The following is an 18,311-nucleotide window of genomic DNA, read 5'->3' on the forward strand; positions in this document are numbered from 1 at the left end:
AAAAAAGATCATAAACCAGAGCACAGGAGAGCAAGGGGTTTGCGGGTTGGTGACTAAGAATCCTCCCAAATTTATCAAAGTATAATGTGAGTACCACTATGATCCTGAAAGAGGTAGCACTTCTTCGCTGAAAAGGAGTGCTCTGGATGAATCCTGGGTCAGGTCCATTTTCTAGTCATAGAGAAATGAATGAAGACACTGCCAAGAGCTTGGAGGAACCATAATTACTTCAAGCAGAAGCGAGAACACAGAATACAGTCCCCTGAGCTGCCAGGGATGATGACCGATGTACACTCCTCAGGTGAGCCAGGTGTTAGAGGTGGAATCTCTTCAGCGACAGAGGGTGACATCATTTGGGTCATAGGTCTGGGAATGTGAGCAAGTACAATGCAGTTCCTTAAGTCTCACTTGTACCTCAAATTTATGAGGAATCTAGAAGGGTGTACCTTCCCATAAAAGGGATTTACATTCATATAAAAGGTCCCATAGATCCCCTTAAGAGTTCTTATAATAAGTGAGAAAAATAAAACATTCCCTGCACATTTATGGCTTTTTTCCAGTGTGAACTCTGTGGTGTTTAGTGAGGTGAGACCTTTGACTAAAGGACTTGCCACATTCACTGCACTCATATGGCTTTACTCCAGTGTGAACTCTGTGGTGTTTAGTGAGGGAATCCTTTTCACTGAAATGCTTCCCACATTCACTACACTCATATGGCTTTTCTCCAGTGTGAACTCTGTGGTGTCTAGTGAGGGCAGCCCTTCGATTAATTTGCTTCCCACATTCACTACACTCATATGTCTTCTCTCCATTGTGAACTCCATGGTGTACAGTAAGGTAACACCTTTGACTAAAATGCTTCCCACATTCACTACACTCATATGGCTTTTCCCCAGTGTGAACTCTGTGGTGTCTAGTGAAGTCAGACCTTTGACTGAAGGACTTCCACATTCACTACACTCATATGGCTTTTCTCCAGTGTGAACTCTGTTGTGTTTAATGAGAGCAACGCTTTCACTGAAGATTTCCACACCATCAGTACACTCGTAGGGCTTTTCTGTAGTGTGAACTCTCCTGTGTTGAAGGTGGTTGAAGGTTCATCTACACACTTTCCCACATTTATTATACTCATCAATCATATCTCCAGAGCAGAAACCTTTCTCATAAGCAACTTTCTGTTTCTGGCTGACAGCTGTTTCACATTCAACCCACTGGTGATGTCTTTTTCCACTGAGAAATTCCTGTGAAATCTCATTGTTACTGTGTGGCTCCTCAGTGTTAAGAGTGGCCTGGTGCTGGAGAAGCCCTGAGATGGCTGGGGAGTCTTCACCAACCTCCATATTGGCTTCAGGCACTCCAGATAAGTAGAAGCAGCAACCTGTCACAAGCGAGGCACTCTCCATATCTTCTTTCCAGGGCTTCTCTCCACTGGCATCCTTCTGTTGCTGGTGAGGGTTTGCACTGAAACACAAGTCTCTCACACACGCATCACTTAAGAACACATTCTTCTCAAAGTGAACCACTTGTAACTCACTCAGGTGCAAAATGTCTTTTAACACTGAGAAGCACGGCTTACACAGATGGGTCTTCTGGGTGGCTGCCGCTGTGTTGGAAGCCCTAACCTGAGAATCTCCTGCAGATACAGCAGTGCTCAGAATAGGCCTCCACATCATCCATTTTATGCCAATGACCTGAAAACAGAGAAATGATGAGAAAATGAATGGTGACTCTGGTGACAGGGGCAAGTCGCAATATAAAACAGTATTATACAGACTACATTGGTTTCATGCAATTGGCTGAAAATAAAGGACCTATACGATAGCTTAATAAGAGGCCCCTGTGAAGTTCTTGCCCACTGAAGATCACAAAACAGTGGAGATTTCAACAGAAATAGAGCAAAAACATGGCGAGCACCACATGAAAGACAAGTGGAATGTCCAGCTCATTCTGCTGCTAACAGCATTCAGTAGATCTTCTCTGCCTGTGACATGGGCAAGCTGTGCAGAAGGTTGGTTCACTTTCCAAGTAAAATTCAATACATAATTAGCTGGTTTTTGAGGGGTGTTTAAGCATGTATGTGCTCCTCATGGTTTCTGGGCTTAGTATCTGTTCAAAGTACCCAGGTCCAAGGGATACAAGAGTGGCTGACAGTCCCAGGACACCACTCTCTCAGAGGCCACAAGTGTGTGAGGCTCTGAAATAATCTTCACCATCAGGTACACCTAATTCATTCTGCATTTGCAGGAATTTGTGGAATGAAAATGGTCAGTTGAGAGCCTGGCAAACACCGGTGGGATCTATAGGCTTAGGCTGCTCAGTGCCCTTGCCCAGCCCAGAGGCCAGGTGCCCCCCAGATGCCTGTATTATCTCAGGACTCAGTCCTCAGGGCTCACTCTGCCAGTTCCGTTATCATTTACAGGACTTCCCCTTCCTGTCCAGAGCTGCTGTCCTCTGTCTTCCAGTCTGTCCTTCCTCTGAGCAACGTTAGGAAAAGTTAGAATCCGGCCTCAGACAATGTCCTCTCTTTTTTCACAACCATCTATGCTCCCAGCTTCCTGAGAATGAAAGTAAAACTCCTCGTGCAAAACCACACTTTATCTCTTTGTTGCCTTTGGACCCAAAGAAGTCCCGGGTTTTTCTAATCCTCCAGGCTCAGCCCCACAACCGTGTCCTTACAAGGTGGCACTGCAGCCTTTCACCCTCTTCCCCCATCAACCACGTGTCACCCCCGAGTGACTTACTGTTCTGAACGCTGCAACCTGGGCGGCAGGACCAGAGAGGTGCCAGTCCCCAAGGCTGGGGGTTAAATGGGGTCAGGCTGACTGAATACTGTGAGCCGAGAAGTGCCTGGGAAGCACGGAAGCCCCACTCCCAGCCTGTTGGTGTTCAACCAGCCTCAGACACACCCTGCACAGCAAGGACTTTCCCTCCTAGGCCTCCTCCTACTCACTAGCAGTGGGCTGAAGCCTGTGAGCCCATGAAGAAACTGAATAGGTCAAAATGCCCGCCAGGAGGAGAAGGCGGAAGTCCCGCCCTAACCAAATGCGCTGAATCCAAAATTGCCTTTTAGCTCCGCCCATGGGGGGCGCAGTGCTTTCTGGGTAATGTAGTTTTCTCAACACCAAGGGGAGGACTAGCATCTCAGCCAATGACATTGGTGAATAAAGGTGATGTGGTTCAGCAAGTGGCCCTGGGGAAGGACAACATGGGGCCAGAGTCTGGTAACAGGAACAGACTGGCAGATCTCCCAGAAGAGCTGTGTGGTGTGTGGGGAGAACTGGGAGAGATCCCCCAAAGAATATATGCACAAGCAAAAAATGGGAGACATCTGTAATACTAGCAATGATCAAAAATACATATTAAAATTTTTAAAAAAAAATAATATAGCCCACGTGATATCGTTCAATGGGTGAACGTTGACCACTGATCCATGAGATCATGGTACTATTCCAGATTAGGGAACATACATGGATTTTAACTTCAATGCTCAGTTGGGTGAAGGTGGGGACATACAGCAGGCAGCTAATTAGTGATTCTTTCTAATCATTGATGTATTTATCTCTCCCCCCTCTTCCTCTCTCCAAAATCAATAAAAATATATTTTAAAAAATATATCCATCTATGCATAGTCTATGGTCATAGGCAATAATGTGCTGAGTGCCTAGACATGGTGGGGGCAGGGTATTGGGAGGCAAAGGGTGATGCGGGTGGGAAAATTGGGTCTATTTGTAACAGAGTCAACAATAAAAAACAATAGTTTGTCACATGGCATCGCTCAGTGGTTGGGCATGGACCCATGAATCAAGGTTTCTTTGGTTGGTCCAGGTCAGGGCACATGCCTAGGTTGGGGAGCTCCATCCTTGTAGGGGCCATGCAGGAGAGAGCTGATCAATGACTCTTCTCTCATCATAGATGTTTCTCCATCTCCCACTCTCTCTAAAAAATCAATAAAAAAAAATCGTGTTAAAATTGATTTGACTCAACAACACCAATGTGAATGAGGACCATCACGTTTTCTCCCAAGTCTTCTAAGCAAAATCATGTCTAGTTGGTCTTTATAGAGGATGTCCCAGGCATAACTGTGCTCAGGAACAGGAAGCACCCTGGAGCGGGTCTCCCTCAGCTTGGTCTGTCGTGTTTGACTTCATTACTTCATGTTAGAAAATATTTCACAACATGAGTTCAGAAGATTTTGAGAGTACATTAATTGGAGCTGGAGATAATGAAAAAAATGTAGGCCTTATGATAGAACAGGGAACAGCAGAGAGATTAAACCAGGCTCCTTTAACTCTCTAGAAAAGTGAGTTAACCGCTGTTAACTCACTGGGCATTCACTGTAAAGGAGGCCGTGAGTGCAGATTCAGGGGGCTAGGCCAGGATGAGCTGCCACTGCTCATTGCAACCCTGGTTTCAGGTTGACTGGGATCCCTGAAAATCTTAGGAGAGCTGGACAAGTGTGCTTCAGTGGTTGAGTGTTTACCTATGACACTACACGTCACTGTTTGATTCCTGGTCAGGACAAATGCTCAGGTGGTGGGCTGGATTCATATTGTGGTGCTTGGGGAGGCAGCCTATCAGTGATTCTCTCTCATCATTCATGTTTCTCTCTCTCTATCCCCCCTCCCTTCCTCACTGAAATCAATAAAAATATATTTTTGAATGTATATTTTAAATCAATTACACTTGCATCAAAGTTTTAAAAAATGATTAAAAGTTGCACTTCCCATTAATTTACTATTTTATCATGAATGTTCCTGAGTATATTTGTACCTACTGCATCAGCATGTTGGAAATAAAATATAATGATGTGCTAGTGAAATATTCTAGCAGGCCCATGTTCAGTGCCAACATTTTCCCATTTTGAAACTTATCATGATGAGAGTATTTGCCACCAGGAAAATTGACAAATAGTACACAACTTAACTTCACTTAATTTACTATACAATGCTTTGACTTGAAAAAAATGGTGGAGAATGATAGCAACGTAGATTTAACTTAAAAGTGTATCATGCAAGTGGGCATTAAATTGTGCATAAGATAAAAGTTGAGAAAAACAATTTTGCTTCCAGTATTCAAAACATATAGATCCATTGCCAATGAAATCATTTGGGTCTTTAAGGAATAGTGTAGTGAATACAGATTTCTTAACACTGAATTGTCCTCCTATTGGTTAAATCCTAAATTCATTTTAAAAATTACAAAAGTTTCTGACCAAAACTTTCAACAAAATAGATAAAGACAGTGTAAATAAATGCATAAAGAAATGCTCACCTTAAAAATTTCTTATGGAAATGGATTTAAAACAAGTTAACACTATACTGATTGTTGGGCCTACAGTTTAAACATATTAAACATTGCATATGTTTATAGGGATAAAAAACAACAAGTAGATTTTTCATTATTGTGTGTAACTGGGAAGACAAAGGGAATGACTATTTTAGATCACAGTTTTGCATGTCTTCAAAAGCAAAACACTCACCTACACCATAACATATAAGTAAAACATACATTTATATAAAGAACTGAACACAATATTTCCAGATAATTTCTTTATAATACCTTAAACCTGGAAATAACAAAAATCATAGACAGATAAATAGATAAATTTTTATAGACAGAGCAAAATATTACTCAGCAATAAAAAATAGCATTTTACATAAGCATTAGTGTTCAATCTCAAAATAACGGTGTAGCATGAAAGAGACCAATATTTGTTAAAGAATAGACACCTTGTAGTGCTTACAATATTATGGAAAATATGAACTAATCTTGTAATGGAAGGAAATCAATGAATGCATTTAAGGATGGGGAAGGCAGAAGACAGATTATAAAAGGCAGGAGGTAAATATAGGGTGTGGTAATTAGCTTTAGAGTTGTATGGAAATTAATTCAATAATAAATAAATAATAATACAAATATACACTTTTTTCTGGCCATTGTACTTCAGTTGGTTGGGCACCATTCTTTGCCCTGAGTCACTGGTTCCAGTCCAGGTCAGGGCACGTGCCTACCTGGATGCCCTGTAGGTGGCAGACAGGAGGCAGCTATTTGATGTTTCTCATGTCATCATTTCTCTCTTCTCTCTCTCTCTCTCTCTCTCTCTCTCTCTCTGTCTGTCTCTCTTTCTCTCTCCCTTCCTTTCTTTTTAGAAAGTTGATAAATACACTTTAAATATATAAAATATTTATTTGAAATAGACAGTAAGCTCTTTGTTTTATATACTCACTTCTGTAACTCTGCTTTTGCCCTAACCTGTATATGAGTGAGAGATAAATTTATTTCACATATGATGGTTTTAAAGTTTGATCCGTTTGTCCAAGCTCAACAAATAGTACACATTGGAAAAGTGCATTTTGTTGCATGTCAGTTATAAATATATCTAAATAAAACACTAAAAAAGTGGTTCCAAATGAAGACCTAGATATCTCTGTCTTGCTAGAAAATTAAAATAGCAACACTATATGGACCCTACTATCTCTCTCCTAATTTCCTGGTAAGACCAGCCTTGCCTCATTGGCAGCAAATATTGCAAGCATGAAGACTATTGACATCAGAATCAACGAGGATGTTGAATGGTTACAAAAGATACATCCTTAGAGTGAGTACAGGATTATCCTTCCTCTAGCTTTGAGATCTTGCCTGATCAGGAAACCTTGAGGTGAATGGTCCAGGGGAATCCAAAACTCTGTGAGTTTATTTTTTCTGCCCATGACTTCAGCCACAGGAACATTTTGGAAGCCCTGAGAATTACTGCATGCAAAGATCACAAAGCCAGAAACCATTGATCATATGTGGAATACATTCATAAGAGGCACTTTTCATCTAATGCAATCTTTCCCACTCACTATGACTACAGTGTTTATGTCCTAGTGGTGGTTCTATTTAAACCTCAGAGTCAGAGAGGGGGCCTGGGGCCAGGTGAGCAGACGGCAGGCCGGTGGAGAGAGGCAGCTCCGAAGAAAGATGAGGCGGATTCTATAAAGAACCATGAAGGAGATTAAAAATGGCAGCAGAGTAGGAGGATGCTGCATGGTCATGCTCCCAGGAACAAGCTAGAATTACAACTGAAATATGAGAAGTCTTCCTGAATAATCAACGGAAAACTCACAGGAGAGAAACCTGATACCCAAAGACTGAAAGTGGAGCCGTCATAGAGACAGGTAGGAGGGGAAGAGACATGACCCACAGAGGGGAACTGAAGTACCAGAGAGATATCTCAGCCGGTGGTGGAGGGAGGGGAGGTGCCACTGAGAATTCTGGGATCTAATCCCAGAGCTTGGCTCCCCAGCCGAGAACAACAAACTGAGGAAGGTATCCACATAACATCAAGCTGTGAAAAGCAGTGTGGTGCTGTCTGCCAGGGAGTAGCTGCTGAAAGTTCAGGCACACTCTTAAAGGGCCAACGCACAAACATTCCCTGTGGAGCAACCCACCTTGTGCTCTGGCAGAGGGAGGATGAAGTGGACTGGACCTGTGAGAGCAGAATCCAGCACAGGGGACTCGGGGGACAGAGCTCAGAAGGCAGACACCCCAAGTCTCCTTGGCTCAGTCATTCCCTCACACAGCCAAATAGACATCTGCCTTGGCTGGGGGATAGACATATGCCTTGCCTGGGGGAAGACAGCTGACACATTCTATGGGAAAACACCATGCCCTGAGGCCGCTTAAGAGATTAAAAGTAACAATTCAAAGGAGTAGCAGCTGCTTGGGTAGCCCGCCCCCATCCAAGGAACAGCAGCCTCCTGATCACCACACCCTCTGTCTGAGGAACAGCAGCTGTGTGTGAAGCCTCCCCCCATCAGCCAGAGGAGTCACCACAGTGGTGAACAGCATCCACCACAGGAGCTGCTACCAACTGAGGAGCAGCTGCTACAACAACTGCCCGAGGAGCATCCCCAGCCCGAGGAGCCACTGTCACCCAAGGAGCAGCTACTGAATGACTCAACATCTAGATATGGCAGTACGATCAAACATGGGTAGACAAAGAAACCCCCAAAGGAAAGAAAAGGAGGACTTGCCAGAAAAGCAGCTAAGTGATACAGAGGCATGCAACATGACAGAAAAAGAATTCAGATTAAGGGTCCTAGAGTGCATAAACCGGATGGAGGAAAAAATCAACAACTTATGCAAGAAGCAAGAAGAAATGAAGAGTGAAATAGCTGCAATAAAAAACACCACTGAAAGTTTCAACAGTAGACTAGGAGAAGCGGAGGACCGAATTAGCGAATTAGAAGACAGGGAAACAGAACACACCCAAACTGAACAGTAATTGGAGAAAAAAATTAAAAGACAAGAGGAGAGCCTAAGGGAGCTATGGGACAACATGAAACGAAACAACATATGAATAATAGGGTTGCCAGAAAAATAGAAAGGTGAACAAGGGTTAGATAACCTATTTGAAGAAATAATATCAGAAAACTTCCCAGAGGTGGGGAAGAAAAAAATCACACAAGCACAGAGAGTCCCAAACAAGGTGAACCCGAAAAGACCCACACCAAGACACATCATAATTACCATGGCAAATGTTCAGGACAAAGAGAGAATCTTAAAGGCTGCAAGAGAGAGACGGAAGTTACATTTGAGGGATCTCCCATTAGATTATCAAATGATTTCTCAACAAAAACACATTAGGCCGGAAAAGAATGGATTGAAATTTACAAAGTGATGCAAAACAAAGGACTGAATCCAAGAATACTCTATCCAGCAAGGCTATCATTCAAAATTGAAGGGGAAATAAGAGTCTTCACATACACAAAAAAAAAGACTAAGGGAGTTTATCACCACCAAGCCACCAATGGAAGAAATGCTAAAGGGACTGGTGTAAAAAGAAGAAATAAAAAGCTCAGAAAGAAAACAGGCACGTAAATAAAGAAATGGCTATAAACAAGTACCTTTCGCCGAAACTGGTTTGGCTCAGTGGATAGAGCGTTGGCCTGCAGACTGAAAGGTCCCAGGTTCGATTCCGGTCAAGGGCATGTACCTGGGTTGCGGGCACATCCCCAGTGGGAGATGTGCAGGAGGCAGCTGATCGATGTTTCTCTCTCATCGATGTTTCTAACTCTCTATCTCTCTACCTTCCTCTCTGTAAAAAATCAATAAAATATATTTAAAAAAAAAAAAAAAAAAAAAAAAAAAAAACAAGTACCTTTCAATAATAACTTTAAACATAAATGGACTAAATGCTCCAACCAAAAGACATCGAGTGGCTGAATGGATAAAAAAACATGACCCATACATTTGCTGTCTACAAGAGACTCACCTCAGAAGAAGGGACTCACACAGACTGAAAGTGAAGGGATGGAAAAATATCTTTCAGGCAAATGGAAATGAAAAAAAGCTGGGTAGCAATACTTATATCTGACAAAATAGACCTCAAAGTGAAGGCAATAACAAGAGATAAGTAAGGCCACTTCATAATACTAAAGGGATCAATACAACAAAAAGATATAACCCTGATAAACATATACGCACCCAATGCAGGAGCACCCAAATACATTAAAAAAACTCCTGGAAGATATCAAAGGAGAGACTAACAACAACACAATCATAGTAGGGAACTTTATGATGTATAAGTACTGTGTGCTAAACGATTGTGCCACTGGAGCTCCTATAGTAAGGGACTTTAGTACACCACTGACATCACTGGAAAAATCCTCTAGAGAAACAATCAGCAAAGAAACAGCAATCCTAAATGACTCACTGGTTCAGATGGACTTAATTGACATCTTCAGAACACTTCACCCCAAAGCCATGGAATATACATTCTTCTCAAGGGCTCATGGGACATATTCAAAAATAGACCACATATTAGGTCAAAAACAAAGTCTCCCCAAATTCAAGAAGATTGAAATCATACCAAGCATCTTCTCAGACCACGAGGGCATAATATTAGAAATAAACTACAATAAAAACAACCCAAAATACTCAAACACTTGGCAGCTGAATAGCATGTTATTAAATAGTGATTGGGTTACCAATGACATCAAAGAAGAAATTAAAAACATCCTGGAAACTAATGACAATGAAAACACAACAATCCAAAACCTATGGGACACAATGAAAGCAGTGCTGAGAGGGAAGTTTATAGCTCTACAGGTCTATCTCAAAAAAAAAACAAACAAGAAAAAATGATAGTAAATCATCTAACTCTACAACTCAAAGAATTAGAAAGAGAGCGACAAGAAAAGCCTAGAGTGAGCAGAAGGAAGGAGATAATAAAGATTAGTGCAGAAATAAATGACATAGAGAACAAAAAAACAATACAGAAAATCATTGAAACCAAGAGCTGGTTCTTCGAAAGGATAAACAAGATTGATGAACCTCTAGCCAGGCTCACCAAGAAGCAAAGAGAGAGGACCCAAATAAAAAAAATCAGAAACGATAGAGGCGAAATAACAACAGACCCCATAGAAATACAAATGATTGTTAAACAATACCACAGACAACTCTACTCCAACAAATTAGACAACCTGGAGGAAATGGACATATTCCTAGAAAAATACAACTTTCCAAAACTCAATCAAGACGAATCTAAAATTTTCAACAGTCCAATAACTATGGAAGAAATTGAAGCAGTCATCAAAAAGCTTCCAGCAAACAAAAGCCCAGGACCAGATGGCTTCATAGGGGAGTTTTACCAAACATTCAAGGAAAAACTAAAGCCTATCCTCCTCAGACTACTACAAAAAATCCGAGAGGAAGGAATACTTCCAAGCTCATTCTATGAAGCCAGCATCACCCTAATACCAAAACCAGGTAAAGACAACACAATGAAAGAGAATTTCAGGCCAATATTTCTCATGAACATAGATGCCAAAATCCTCAACAAATTCTTAGCAAATCGGATCCAGCAGTACATCAGAAAGATCATACACCATGTCCAAGTAGGATTTATCCCAATGATGCAAGGATGTTTCAATATCCGCAAATCAATAAATGTGATACATCACATAAACAAATTGAAAGAAAAAAAAAACACATAGTCATATCAATTGATGCAAGAAAAGCCTTTGACAAAATGCCACACCTATTTTCGATAAAAACTCCCAGCAAGGTGGGAATAGAAGGATCATACCTCAACATAATAAAACCATATATGACAAACCCACAGCCAACATCATACTGAATGGACAAAAACTAACACCATTTCCCCCTAAGAACAGGAACAAGACAGGGATGCCCACTCTCACCACTCCTATTCGATATAGTACTGGAAGTATTAGGCATTGCAATTAGACAAGAAGAAAAAATAAAAGGCATCCAAATTGTAAAAGAAGAAGTTAAACTGTCCTTATTCACAGATGACATGATATTATACATAAAAAAACCCTAAAAACTTCATAAAACAACTATTAGACTTAATAAATGCATTTGGCAATGTAGCAGGATACAAAATTACACCAAGAAATCTATGGCATTTCTATACACCAATAGTGAACTTACAGAAAAAGAGACTAAATGAGCAATCCCATTTACCATCGCACCAAAAAAAATTAAGATACCTAGGAATAAACTTAACTAAGGAGGTAAAAGACCTTTACTCAGAAAACTATAGGACGTTGAAAAAAGAGATAGAGGAAGACATAAACAGATGGAAGAACATACCATGTTCTTGGATTGGTAGAATCAACATCATTAAAATGTCCATGCTACTCAAAGCAACCTATAAATTCAACGCACTTCCCATTAAAATAACAACGGCATATTTCACAATACTAGAACGAACTCTACAAAAATTCATCTGGAATAAAAGAAAACCCCGAATAGCTTCAGCAATCCTGAGAAAGAAGAACAAAGTAGGTGTGATCTCAATACCAGATATCAAGCTGTATTACAAAGCCACTGTTCTCAAAACAGCCTTGTACTGGCACAAGAACAGACATATAGATCAGTGGAATAGAATAGAGAGCCCAGAAATCGACCCGAACCAATATGCTCAATTAATATTTGACAAAGGACGCAAGAACATACAATATAGTCAAGACAGTCTCTTCAATAAATGGTGTTGGGAAAATTGGACAGATACATGCAAAAAAAACGAAACTAAACCATCAATTACGCCATACACAAAAATAAACTCAAATGGATAAAGGGCTTAAATGTAAGACGGGAAACTATAAAAATACTTGAGGAATCCAAAGGCAACAAAATCTCAGACATATGCCAAACAATTTCTTCACCGATACAGCTCCTAGGGCATTGGAAACTAAAGAGAAAATAAACAAATGGGACTACATCAAAATAAAAAGCTCCTGCACAGCAAAAGAAACAATCAACAAAACAACAGGAAAGCCCACTGCATGGAAGAACATATTTGCCAATGTTATATCTGATAAGGGCCTAATCTCCAAAATTTATAGGGAACTCATACAACTTAACAAAAGGAAATTAAACAATTCAATAAAAAAATGGGCAATGGACCTAAATAGACACTTTTCAAAAGAGGACATTCAGAAAGCCAAGAGACATATGAAAACTTGCTCAAAGTCACTAATCATCCGAGAAATGCAAATCAAAACAACAATGAGGTATCATCTCACACCTGTCAGAATGGCTATCATCTACAAATCAACAAATGATAAGTGCTGGAGAGGATGTGGAGAAAAAGGAACACTCGTGCACTGCTGGTGGGAATACAGACTGGTACAACCACTCTGGAAGACAGTATTGAGTTTCCTCAAAAAGTTAAAAATGGAACTCCCGTTTGACCCAGTGATCCCACTGCTAGGAATATATCCCAAGAAACCAGAAACACCAATCAGAAAGGATATATGCACCCCTATGTTCATAGCAGCACAATTCACCATAGCTAAGATCTGCAAACAGCTTAAGTACCCATCAGCAGATGAATGGATTAGAAAACTGTGGTACATCTACACGATGGAATACTACGCTGCTGTAAAAAAGAATGAATTCTTACCATTTGTGACAGCATGGATGGAACTGGAGAGCATTATGCTTAGTGAAATAAGCCAGTCAATGAAAGAAAAATACTAAATGATCTCACTCGTTTATGGATAATTAAGACCATTATAACCTGACTAGAGGCCCGGTGCACAAAAATTTGTGCACTGGGTGGGAGGGTCCCTCAGCCGGGCCTGTGCCCTCTCGCAGTCTGGGACCCCTCGGGGGATGACCACCTGCTGGCTTAGGCCTGCTCCCCGAGGTATTGGGCCTAAGATGGCAATCAGACATCCCTCTGGAAGCCCAGCAACCTTAAGGGGATGACCACTTGCCAGCGGGGAGCAGACCTAAGCTGCAGTCAGACATCCTTAGCACTGCTGAGGAGGCAGGAGAGGCTCCAACCACCACCGCTGTACTGGCAGCCATCAGCCTGGCTTGTGGCTGAGCAGAGCTCCTCCATGTGGGAGCGCACTGACCACCAGAGGGCAGCTCCTGCATTGAGTGTCTGCCCCCTGGTGGTCAGTGTGTGTCATAGTGACCAATCATTCCCAGTCTTTCTGCTGTTAGGGTCAATTTTCATATTACCCTTTTACTATATAGGATAGAGGCCTGGAGCACGGGAGGGGGCCAGCTGGTTTGCCTTGAAGGGTGTCCCGGATCAGGGTGGGGGTCCCACTTGGGTGCCTGGCCAGACTGGGTGAGGGGCTGATGGCTGTTTGCAGCTGGTCACACCCCCTTCAGGGTGGGGGTCCCCACTGGGGTGCCTGGCCAGTCTGGGTGAGGGGCTGAGGGCCATTTTCAAGATGGCCGGCAACTCAAACTACCAGCCTCTCCTTTTGTTTCGTTACTTTTTTTTTTCTGGGATTTACTTACCTTCAATAATTGGAGCTTTGTTGCTGTCACTGGAGATGAGAGTTGGCTCCAGATCCGTGGCCACGGCCTGCTGAAAGCAGGTATCTCGGTTTTTTAAGCTTTTATAATTGAAACATTGTTGCTTTCGGGCTCAGAGCCGGGCTGCAAGAGGCGGGAAGCATAGCTTCCTCCATCAATGGCAATGACATTACAATGTCCATCAAACAACAGTGGCTATGACATCACAATATATATGATGTTGTAGTCGCTGTGATGTCACAATGGCTATGCCATCAAAATAGCTATGACATTACAGTGGCTATGACATTATAGTGGCTATGACATTACAATGGCTATGACATGAAAATGGCTATTTAGTTACAATGGCTATGTCATCACAGTGGCTATGACGTAACAATGGCTTTGACGTAACGATGGCTATGACATCATAATGGCTATGCCATCACAATGGCTATGGCATCACATTGGCTATGACATCACAATGACTATGACATTACTATGGATGTGATGTTACAATCAATATGACATTACAATAGCTTTGACTTTACAATGGATATGATGTTATAGTGGATATGACGTCACAATAACTATGCCATCACAATGGCTATGACATTACAATAGCTATGACATTACAATTGCTATGAAGTCACAATTGATATGACTTCACAATGACTATAATGTCACAAGGGCTATGATGTTACAATGACTATGATGTCAAAATGGCTACGACGTAACAATGCCTACGACGTTACAATGGCTGTGACATTATCGTGACTATGATGTTACAAAGTCTATGACATTATAGTGGGTATGATGTCACAGTGGCTATGACGTTACAATGGCTTTGATGTTATGAAGGCTATGATGTGACGATGGCTATGATGAAATGGCTATGCTGACACAATGTCTATGATATTACAATTGCTATGACTTTACAATGTCTATGACATTACAGAGGCTATGATGTTTCAATGGCTATGACATTAAAGTGGCTATGAGGTTACAATGGCTATGACGGCACAATGCCTATGACATAACAATGGCTATGACATCCCAATGGTTATTACACTACAGTGGCTATGACATTTCAATGGCTATGACGTCACAATGGCTACGACGTCACAATGGCTATGATGTTACAATGGCTGTGACATTATCGGGACTATGAGGTTACAAAGACTATGACATTATAGTGGGCATGACGTCACAATGGCTATGATTTCACGATGGCTATGATGTCATAAAGGCAATGACCTTATTATGTCTATAACATTACTGTGGCTATGACGGTAAAATGCCTTTGGCATTATAGTAGCTATGTCGTTTCAATGGCTGTGACATTAAAGTGGCTATGAGGTTACAATGGCTATGATGTCACAATGGCTATGAAAGCACAATGTTTATGACACTAGAGTGGCTATGACATTAATATGGATACAATGTTACAATGGCTATGACATTACAATAGCTATGATATAACAATAGCTATGACTTTACAATGGATATGATGTTATAGTGGCAATGACGTCATAATGGCCATGCCATCACAATGGCTATGACATTACAATGGCTATGACATCACAATTGCTATGAAGTCACAATTGATATGACTTAAGACTGACTATGATGTCGTCAGTCAATGATGTTACAATGTCTATGAAACTACAGTGGCTATGACATTACAATATATATGATGTGATAGTCGCTGTGATATGACAATGGCTACACTATCACAATGGCTATGACATTAAAATGGCTATGACATACAATGGCTATGATATCACAATGGCTATTTCATTATAGTGGCTTTGATGTTACAATGGCTATGACACCACAATGGCAACGAAGACACAATGGTTATGCCATCACAGTGCTTATGACGGTACAATGGCTCTGACTTTATGATGGCTATGACAACACAATGGCTATGACATTACAATGGCTATGAAATCAAAATGGCTATGACATCACAATGGCTATGATGTCACAATGGCTAAGAAGGCACAATGGTTATGACACTAGAGTGGCTATGACATTAATATGGATACGATGTTACAATGGCTATGACATTACAATAGCTCTGACTTTACAATGGATATGAGGTTATAGTGGCTATGACGTCAATATGGCTATGCCATCACAATGGTTATGATATTACAGTGGCTATGACATCACAATGATTATTACACTATAGTGGCTATGAAATTTCAATGGCTATGTCATCACAATGGCTATGACATTAAAATGGCTATGTTGTTACAATGGATATGACTTTAAAATTGCTGACTTCACAATGTCTATGATGTTACAGTTGCTATGACGTCACAATGGCTATGACAACACAGTGGCAATGACTTTACTATTTCTATGACATTATAGTGCCTATGATGGGAAAATAACTGTGACATTATAGTGGCTATGACATTAAAGTGACTATGACATCAAAATGGCTATGAAGTCACGATGGCTATGACATCAATGGCAATGACGTTACAATGTCTATGAAACTACAGTGACTATGACATTACAATATATATGATGTTATACTTGCTGTGATGTCACAATGGTATGCCATCAAAATGGCTATGACATTACAATGGCTATGAAATCAGAATGGCAATGATGTTAAATTTGCAATGATTTAACTATGTCTGTGTCATTATGGTGCCTATGATGTTACAATGGCTGTGACATCATAGCGGCTATGACATCACAATGGCTATGATTTCACAATGGTTATGACGTCACAAAGGCAATGACGTTACAACGTCTATAACATTATTGTGGCTATGATGGTACAATACCTGTGGCATTATAGTAGCTATGACGTTTCAATGGCTGTGACAATAAAGTTGCCATGAGGCTATTATGGCTACAATGGCACAATGCCTATGACATTTCAATGGCTATGATGTCACAATGGCTCTGACATTAAAATTGCTATGATGTTACAATGGATATGATTTTAAAATGGTATGACTTCACAATGGCTATGATGTCACAATGGCTATGACCTCACAATGGCTATGACAATACACTGGCAATGACTTTACTGTGGCTATGACATTACAGTAGCTATGATGTGAAAATAACTGTGACATTACAGTGGCTATGATGTCACAACGTCTATGAAATCAGGATCGCTATGACCTCAATGGCAATGATGTTACAATGCCTATGCAACTACAGTAGCTATGACATTACAATATATATGATGTTATAATTGCTGTGATGTCACAATGGTATGCCATCAAAATGGTAATGACATTGCAATGGCTATGACAACAAAATGGCTAATACATTATAGTGGCTATGATGTTACAATGGCTATGACAAAACAATGGTGATGAAGTTACAATGTCTATGCCATCACAGTGGCTTTGACGTCACAATGGCTCTGATGTTATGATGGCTATGACGTGACGATGGCTATGATGAAAATGGCTATGCCGACACAATTGGTATGATATTACAAATGCTATGACTTTACAATGTCTATGACATTACAGAGGCTACGACGTTTCAATGGCTGTGACATTAAAGTGGCTATGAGGCCGTAACCGGTTTGGCTCAGTGGATAGAGCGTCGGCCTGCGGACTGAAAGGTCCCAGGTTCGATTCCGGTCAAGGGCATGTACCTTGGTTGCGGGCACATCTCCAGTGGAAGGTGTGCAGCAGGCAGCTGATCAGTGTTTCTCTCTCATCAATGTTTCCAGCTCTCTATCTCTCTCACTTTCTCTCTGTGAAAAATCAATAAAATATTTAAAAAAAATAAAAAATAAAAAAAAATAAAAATAAAAAAAAATAAAGTGGCTATGAGGATACAATGGATATGATGGAACAATGCCTATGACATTATAATGGCTATGATGTCACAATGCTTATTACACTATGGTGGCTATGACATTTTAATGGCTATGTCATCACAATGGCTATGACATTAAAATAGCTTTGATGTTACAACGGATATGACTTTAAAATGCCTATGACTTTAAAATTGCTATAACTTCACAATGGCTATGATGTTATAGTTGCTATGATGTGTCTATGACTATGAAAATACAGTGGCAATGACTTTATTATGTCTATGACATTATAGTGCCTAAGGTTTGAAAATAACTGTTACATTATAGTGGCTATGATGTTACAATGGCTATGACGTCATGATGGCTATGATGTCAAGGCAGTTACGTAGCAATGTCTATGAAACTACAGTTGCAATGACATTATAATATATATGATGTTATTGCTGTGATGTCACAATGGTATGCCATCACAATGGCAATGACATTACAATGGTTATGACATCACAATGTCTATGACATTATAGTCTATGACATTACAATGGCTATGACATCACAATGGCTATGACATTATATTGGCTTAGAGGTTACAATCACTATGACACCACAATGGCTATCTAGTTACAATGGTTATGCCATCAGAGTGGATATGATGATACAATGGCTCTGATGTTGCAATGGCTATGACATCACAATGTCTATGCCTTCAAAATGGCTATGACATCACAATGGC

General features: G+C 40.7%; 1 pseudogene; it reads right to left on the minus strand.

Moving 5' to 3' along the window:
- Window positions 1–543: 543 nt before the first annotated feature.
- The window catches only part of LOC138998565 (zinc finger protein 420 pseudogene), a 46,141-nt pseudogene continuing 28,373 nt past the window's right edge, over window positions 544–18,311 (minus strand).

This window comes from Myotis yumanensis, unplaced genomic scaffold (assembly GCF_028538775.1).
Source record: "Myotis yumanensis isolate MYYU_CA2020_CCGP unplaced genomic scaffold, mMyoYum1.0.hap1 SCAF_20, whole genome shotgun sequence".
NCBI lineage: Eukaryota > Metazoa > Chordata > Mammalia > Chiroptera > Vespertilionidae > Myotis > Myotis yumanensis.